Raw genomic sequence first — 9,508 nt, forward strand, 5'->3', positions numbered from 1 at the left:
CATGGCAAGACCGTAACAAACTCAGGGTTTTAGCACTGTAGCTCTGAAAAGAGCGATTTTTTCGTGGTGTGATGGGTGGGTTTAGGGGGGTTTGGTTTGGTCAGGGATGGGATTCTGCGGCAATGAGAGGGCGCGGCCCCTCGACAGATAAACGGTGGGAGGTGGATACCCGTCGCTTTCGCGACGGCTTACCTTGGGCGCTGGTGCCCTGTCGGAATAGCGGTGAAAACGACTGTTGTTGTTGCTGTCGCTTCCACGGCGGCTTTGGTGGGCGCTGGTGCCCTGTTGAAAGCGGTGAAAACGGCTGTTGGTTTGATCGGTTCGGGTGTGAACCGTGGGCGCTGGTGCCCTGTTGAGAGCGGTGAAAACGGCTGTTGTAGAGACCGGTTCGGATGTGAACCGTGGGCGCTGATGCCCTGTTGAAGTAACTGTTGAGAACGCTGGATGCAGTGTTGGTCAGCAGAGTAGGTGTTCACAGTCTGGCTGTTGGCTGGATAGTGATACTAATGATAATGATAATGATGGATATGATAATGGCTAGATTGTCGAAAGTGTCCGGTATTTATACCCTCTTCGACAACCTAGCCCATCGCTGATTGGTCCGTGTTTCTCGTTCTGACAGATGAAAAGCACACCGTTGTCTTGTCATTTCCCTTTGTCTGATGTGGTTTTCATCTGTCAAACCATTTTACTTTATCCAATCGTGTTTGTTGGTCTTGATAGAGACCTTTTTCGTTGTTGTTGTTGTTTTGTTCCGTAACACATTTATTTTTTAAATAATGGAAGGCATTCAATCTCCACAAAAAAGGAATCCTAAAGGGAAGGTAAATATTCATTATTTAAATATATTTTAATAATAATAAGCGTATTAAGCGTAATACTTTGAGAAGTTGTATCTCACAAACCAATCAACGAAATTTGAAAATGTTAACACATAAATTCACGAAAAACTTGGTTTTATTAATTCATGATATTTTAATTATGTGTTACTATTTGAAAATCAAAAGTTGATAGTGGTTTCATCAATAAATATAAGGGTGACACACTTGTAACCTACTGTACAGCAGAGCAATACCCACCGTCCCACTTTTTTATGATTATTGTATGTGGAATTAATAAGAAACGTATTTGAATTTTCATATTTTAGACATGAATATAAAAATTTTATGAATTTTTAACTCAAGATAACTGATATTTTCGCAATTTTAATGAATTTCGTGAAAATGTTAACAAGTATGTCCATTATAAGTGATGATCGAATTTTTAAATTCTGTTTAATTGCAATATATGATACTAATCAACAATTTTCTATTAAATTTTCAAAACTTTTGAATAATTGTATTATCGTATTCATCAATATAAATTGAAAAAAAATTGAAAATTTTAATTGTGTAAAATATTTAAAAATACTTAAATATTATATAAAATATTATAATATAATATTATATTTTTGTTATTATTTTTGACTATGATTATTATGTTTGTCTTTTAACCTATTTTTTTTTTTAGTATGATTAATATTTTATTTTTATTTTTATTTTTTTAATATGATTATACTATATTTGTACGATTATTATTATTAGTTGACTATTACTTATATTATGTTTGTGTTATTATGATCTTTCATTAATCTTATTACTTTTGTCTAAAATATGAGTGTTAAGATTTAATGAAAAATGTTCATTGACAAAAATTGCTAAGTGATTGTAACGGGATAAAACGGAGTGCCCATTTATGTGGCGCACTCTCGTTACCCGTTACTAAATCTCCGCCCGAAACAGGCACCGCGCGCAATAATGTCGACGCAACCGGCAACGCGCCGGCAAACACACGGCCACAACTGTCTCCCGCAAACACAGATCGCGCTGCTCGCCACTAATAATTTCCGGACGCCTGCCGCCCTCCGGGAAATCACCCCTTACTCGTAAAACCCCGAACATAAAACCAAAATCAGATATGAATCTAAACCAGTACAGTCCGAGTCATCGTCTCATGCAGAAAAAAGTGTTTTAAGTTCATTCAAACTAAACCAAATAATGAAAAATGTTCTTCGTTGTATACTTATGATCGCAAGGCCAGGATTAACATAAGTATAGGCCAGATGGCCCAGTTCATCACCATCGTCCCCTTCGCGTAGTGCGGCGTGTAGGTGAGCCGGCTGGTACTTAGTGACCAGTAGACACGGAAACCTCCGCCAAACGACCCACAGCGCCTTGCCTAGTCTGCGTAAGCCGGCCGGTACTCTGAGACCGGTAGACACGGAAACGCTACAGACTACCCCACCAACCAACCACGCTTGTCGTGTTGGCCACCCTGACCATTTCTGCGAACGCCGAGCCATCGCCGCCGCCGTTCAACCAGTCGTCATCGTGTTGTGAACGCCGAGCCATCGTCGCCGCCGTCCAACGTATCGTAATATTGTTTTGTGAACGCCGAGCCATCGCCGCCGTCGTCCAACGTATCGTAATATTGTTTTGTTGTCCACGCCGAGCCATCGCCGCCGTCGTCCAACGTATCGTAATATTGTTTTGCTGTCCACGCCGAGCCATCGCCGCCGTCGTCCAACGTATCGTAATATTGTTTTGTTGTCCACGCCGAGCCATCGCCGCCGTCGTCCAACGTATCGTAATATTGTTTTGCTGTCCACGCCGAGCCATCGCCGCCGTCGTCCAACGTATCGTAATATTGTATTGTTGCGAACGCCGAGCCATCACCGTCGGCGTCCAACCTTCTCGTGAGAGTATCTACTGTCGTGAACGCTGAGCCCTTGCTGCCGCCGTCCGACCCACCTGATCAATCCTACACTGGAACACCAAGCTGTCCGGCCAGAACCGTGAGTTCTATGTTCCGATTCCCACCCCTGTTTGTAACCCCAATAAATATTTTGATTGTAAGCTCTTCGGAGTAAAACGAATTCTAATCCATACATAAAAGAAAATATTGTAAAACAAAAATACCATAATTGTATTCAATAAAGATGATGAGCAGATTGGTTTAGAATAAATAAACATACATTTTAACCAACCAATTGTGTTTCATTACATGATAGATCAACAGTGTTGTAAAGTATTTAAATAAATGTATTTAAATACTGTCTTGGGCGTATTTGTATTTGAAAATAGAATACTTTTGAAAATTCAAACACGAATTATTCGTCAGTTGTCACATTTTTTATTTATTTATTTTTTTTAATGTTATAGTATTTTATTTATAATATTTATTCGTTCATAAATGTTGGGAATCCAACTTAAATTAATTAAATAAATAATATTAATTAGCGAACTGACTAGTAGAATAGTAAAATAAAAAAAGTATTTAAATACATTCCTAGTATTTGTATTTTAAATAATATTTCTCAAAAGTTACGACGCAATCGCGGTATGCAGGTATAGCACATTAGTCGCATTACTAATACTGTGATTACTAATTACAATAGCAGTCGTGCGTACCGATAATCGTACAGGTTCGTCAACGTCTTCGATTATCGTCGGCTAGCAAGGAGGGGGAAATTTGGCCTCGGCACTGACGACTGTCAGTCGTATGCGCAAAAGTGACCGTTCTCTTTTGGAACAGAGTATAGGTATTAGTTTAGTTATTAAATAACATATTCATTTATCATTATTTGTTAGACTCGTAATCATTACATAATATTTTGAATTTTAAACTTTTTTTATAGCAAACGCCTTTTGAACTTATATATTATATAAATTATATATTTAGGTATACTTTAACATGGCCAGGTAATGAAAAATAAATCATAATTTATATTTCATTTGAATTCAAAAAAGTCAAAAAGAACATACATTTATAGTAAAGTATGTATAATGTGTGGTATAACGTAGCACTGGTATCGAACGTCGTTCCTGGTGGCAGAATAATCTTGCGACTTTTGTCGGGCCATATTTTGTATACGGAGTTTGGTCTCCTTATCTGTAATCTTCATGGCAGCCATTTTGTTTCTTATGATAACCATCTGAGTCGATATGCAATAACCTGTTTATTTCAAACACGAACTAAGATATAATGGACTGGAAATGACATGGTGGGCGGGTGACGGGGGACGGCCCGCAAAAGATTCCTCTGTTATCATCATCACTCATAATCGAATGTTTTTAGCGCTACCAGTGGTTTTATTTAGCGTCACATTTTGTATTTCAGTCCGTGTTTTATACAGATGGCGCTTTAAACTCTATATTATGATTGCAACCCATCGCATTTGCTCCTTGTACATTCTTTCGAGACTACTGATAAGCTGTTCGTTTCCAGTCCATTATCTTAGTGCGTGATTTCAACCATGGTTAATAATATTACATAAATAATGTTAATAATTAATATACACTATGTATACATTTCTCAATTATTATAAATCACAAGAAATAAAATAATAAACGTCATATTATGAATAAAAAACATATAACACACACTTATAAATTAATATTGAGTTTTCGTTTTGAAGTTTTAGCCATTTCATAAATTATCTTCAATGGATCAACATTCAAAATTAATATCGTGGTGTATATTGAAGTCTGCGAATCCATTTAGTCTCATTTGACCAGTAGTATTAGGTACTGAGATAATTTTTAAGTCGACAAAAGGATGAATAAGGCCTCTCTCTCTCTCTCTCTCCAGTAGCTGTTATGACTGGTAGTGTAAATAATACTTGTAACAACTTTGAGATTAGATTACAGGAAAAAAAATAGGATTGCAATGGAAAATTAGTTCTGTTGTCGTTGACGGTTGACAACGAAGTTACATATACTCCGCGCGCCGAGAAAGCGCAAGTTGCCCGCGCATCCAAATGATGTCGCTCCGCGGTTTCGAGGTCTAATTTCTCCCACCAAGTCACTGGTCGTACGCCGTCGTAAACTACCGAACGCTATCGTCTGTTATCGAATTACGAGTCACGATGACGTGACGCGCGATGGTTGACGATGTGAGCTAATCATCCGACGGTAGGAGTGGCGTTGGTGGGAGATGCGCCGACTACGACGAGTTTTGGTCGCCATCGACTTGCGCTCTCTCGGCGCGCGGAGTATAGTGCTTTGAATTCATAACTGTTATACCACAGTTTAAGCTCTCTATAACCTACTTCTAAGCTAGTAAAATTGTTAATGTTACGTACTTAATATATCAGTATACACATTGAACTTAATTTTGAAGTCTTCAAAAGATTATTCAGATATTTGTGTGCTGGTCTTAGGTAATAAGCAGTTGAAACTTTTTAGTTTGACACAATGTTAAAAATCGTCCATGTAGATTTTTAATAAAATTATCAAGAAATGGGATGAATGTTGTGATTCTATAATACCTATTCTGTTGGATTATCATTCATAACATGACTCTTATTTTTTATCGACTTGTTCTTGGAACACTAACAGACAACAGTTATACCAAAACTTGAACAGACATCCTCAACTATATTAAAATATATTATCAAACCCAGCATCAGCTTTGTTTTACAGTTGATTAAGTCATATCAGCTAATTCTAGAGCAGATTCTAAATCTATGTTTTCAGTTTGAAGTATTGTTATTATTTTAATTGAAAGATAAGTATTTTGTTGTTTTATTTAATTGCACTGTTAAATTATTATATAAATATTATATATTATATTTGTAATACATTCTTTTTTTTTAGAGAATACAATTTCTAAATGTTGCAATGATTAGTGCATGATAAATACTATTTGTAATCATGTTTCCAGGAAAAAATTTACTGAATCTATGTTATTAAAAGTACCACCTGATACAATTGGAGGTGTCAATTCATTTGGATGGTCCAATGATATACTATTTTTACAATACATGAAACATTTTATTAACTACATAAAACTGTCTGTTGAAAATACAATCGTATTCATTATGGACAACCACGAGTCGCATATAACAATAGAAGCTATTACGTTGGCCAACCAAAGGAACCATATAATATTTTTAACATTATCACCTCATACATCACATAAACTTATGGCTCTGGATCGAACAGTATTCGGCCCATACAAAACATTTTATAATGAAGCTGTAAAAGAGTGGATGGAAGAAAATAGTCGTTTGATTTATAATATAGGTTGATGTATTTCCAAAGATTATGGCCGGGCATTTTCAGTTTGTAACATTACAAAAAGCTTTGAAGTGGCAGGAATTTACCCTTTGAATGAAGGGATTTTTGTTGAAGATGAATTTTTACCTTCTAATGTCAGTGATCGCCCAATACAACTATTGAAACTACCCGTGGTATAATAAATGAAACTGATACATAATCTTGCCTATTGAACACTTCAATGTAAATTGAAACTCAACCACGACCGGGTCTATCAAATGAAACAAATAAAATATGTCATAGTAATGAACTTTTTACCGTGCAATCACTATTGCAAAAATCATTAAATGACCTTCAAAAATGGTCCCAAAAATCTGGTTTCAAATTTTCTGCAGGCAAATCCCAATGCATAACATTTAAACGGAAAAAAAAAGAAAAGAAATTAAATCTCACCATGAACAGTAATCAAATTCTTAACCAAAACACTGCTCAAGTTCTTGGAATAATTGTTGACTCAAAAAAATCATGGATCCCACACATTAACATTCCGAATCTAGTATTAACATAATGAAAATTCTAGCTCATACCAGTTGGCGAGCCTCCTTTTCCACGCTATCAACTATACACAAATCATTAATTTTATCCAAACTTGAATACAATTCGTTCCTGTTTATAAACGGCAACAAAAATGCGTTAAAATATTAGACACAATCCATAACGTAGCAGCAAGACTGACAACTGGAGCTTATCGGTCCAGTCCCATTACAAGCCTACTTAATATAGCCAATGTGATGTCCCTGCATATTAAACGCCAGGAAAACGTCATGATGCTTGCCATAAAACTTGCTAGAAACAATATGGTATCATCTGTACAATCATGCCCTTCCATACAAGCAATTGTTGACGAAAATAATCTGAACCTCAGAGACATTATTATCTCCCCAACGCCCTTCTTTTCTCCATGGACCTCGATCTCTAATATAATAGACACAAGTCTTACCAGTCTGCCTAAAAACACAACCAGTTCACATATTTATATTCAAGAATTTAAAAACATTTTAGATCAGTACTACAATTTTATAAAAAATTTACACCGACGCATCCAAAACTGAAAGCAACGTGGGAATCGCTATCATATACAATGACGTAGAAGAACTAACATATAAACTTTCAGTAGAATGTTCCATATACACCGCTGAACCAATTGCTATTCTTGAAGCCCTTGAATATTCACTGGAAAAACAAAACAATAACTTTGTCATCCTAAGCGACTCCCTAAGCTCTATAATAAGTATTGCCAACACTCACAAACCTAATGACATATCAAAGAAGATTCAGATCGCTATCTCTGCCCACCACGCCAAAGGAAATGTAGAAAAATTAATGTGGGTTCCTGGACACTCATCAATAAAAGGAAACGAAAAAGCTGACATGCTCTCTAAAAAAACAACATTAACAACCCCCAACGGCATTATCACAAACATCTCTGCTCATGATGCTAAACGCACAGTAAAACTCATATCAGCAAAATCCTGGCAAAACCTCTGGTCCACACAGAGAACTAAACTTAATGAGATAAAGCAATCAACCTTACATTTGCCAAAGAACCACCCAAATCGGAAAATAGAATCCAGCATCAACAGACTCCGAATAGGTCACACCAAACTCACTCATAGTTACCTAATGTCTCGTGAGGAACCCCCTATTTGCCCATCCTGTGGCGTCAAGTTAACGATCAAACACATCATGACCGAGTGTAACACCTACCGCGATGCAAGGGAACACAACCAACTTCCAGAAGACATATTTGAAAGCCTTTGACCTAACTTACCAGTCTCCGATATAATAGCCTTCCTTCAACAATCTAGTTTGCTCAAACTAATCTAATAACCGTACATATTAAATTATATTTATATTATATTTTATCTTTCTTTGTCTTTTTTTTTCTAACACATAACATTATATTATATCCCAATGGCCTTGCTGCCGAGGGCTTTTTTTAAAAAAAAAATAAATAAATAAATAAAATATGTCTACCCAAATTACTCCAAAATTAATTATTAGTTCAGAACAAATTCGACCATTTCCAAAAACACCTGAAAGAAGAAGAACAAAGGGTGGTACCCGTATTTTAACAGATAGGTACTCCAGAAAAGTATTATGTAGAATTAAATAAAAAATCAATGACACTGCCAAAGACAAAAATGAAATCAGTTATATGTAAAAAAAATCTGATATTAATGAAATCAGTGACGAAGATTGTCTAAATGATAATGCAATAAGTGATGATGATTTCAATGAGCTTGAAGAAATCTTAAAAGATCAAATAGAAGAGGGGGATTTACTTAGGACTGAAATGAAAGGAGGTGATTTTATCCCCGTTAAATTTAAGGGAAAAAAGAGATGTCTATATTATGTGGCTGAAATTGTTAATACAGTAGGTAGCAACTATATTATAAATTATCTTCATAAAATAAGTGGTAATAAATTTATTGATGGCAAAGAGGAGCATGATGAGATAACAGCAAAAGATATTGTAAAAAAAACCCCAATGCTAACAATAAATAGGTCTTCTGGACGACAAGTATCACACATTTCTTTCCCAATTATCTTATCTTCGTATATCTTTGGCTGACATGTACAAAAAACTACTGTAGCTTTATAGTTTTATTTATTTTATTTAATAGTCATCCCAGAGGTTTTAGTTTGATATACTATTTTATTTAGTATTTTATAATTTAAACTAGCCGATCCATCACAGCTTCGCCCGGGACTGGTTGTTTATTTTGCTTTTGAACGATGACATGTATAATTTTTTATTGACATTTTTTCGTTTGATGTGATCGGCGAGTAAATATAAAAACGGTCATGAAAAACCTGTTGAAATGTTCTAGCGGTATTAATCTTATATATTTTTATACCAGAACCCATGAACTTCATTACCCGTAAAAAATCGTAAATAATTATATAAATTATCAGTGTATAATGGTTCCAACTTTATAAAAGCTAGATAAGGGATTTGTAAATTTAATATAGTAATATATATATAAATTGAAAATGCTATAACAAAATTAAAAATAATAATTATAATATCAACTTAATTAAGTTATATCAAATTTTTTTTTATTCAAAGAATGTAAATAAAAATCTATGTTTACCTTGTTATTAATTCTAATTTTTTTTTATAAATAAGTGTTCATACACAGACATCAGAAACAAGAAATACTGGATCAAGAGTTGAAAACTCTGACGATGATGAAGATGGTGAAGATGACAATGACGATGAAATAGATATGATAGAAATAGACGAAATTTTAGCTAATGGTCTTGAACAAAATCCCGAATATTCACTTCCACCTCATCATCGCTGTGCAAGTCACACTTTGAACTTAGTTGCAACAAGAGACAGTGAAAAATCATTATCTGATGTCATTTATAAAAAGCAAATGAGATCATCGTTTGCAAAAATG

The sequence above is a fragment of the Acyrthosiphon pisum genome, chromosome X (genome assembly GCF_005508785.2).
Source record: "Acyrthosiphon pisum isolate AL4f chromosome X, pea_aphid_22Mar2018_4r6ur, whole genome shotgun sequence".
NCBI classification, from domain to species: Eukaryota; Metazoa; Arthropoda; class Insecta; order Hemiptera; family Aphididae; genus Acyrthosiphon; species Acyrthosiphon pisum.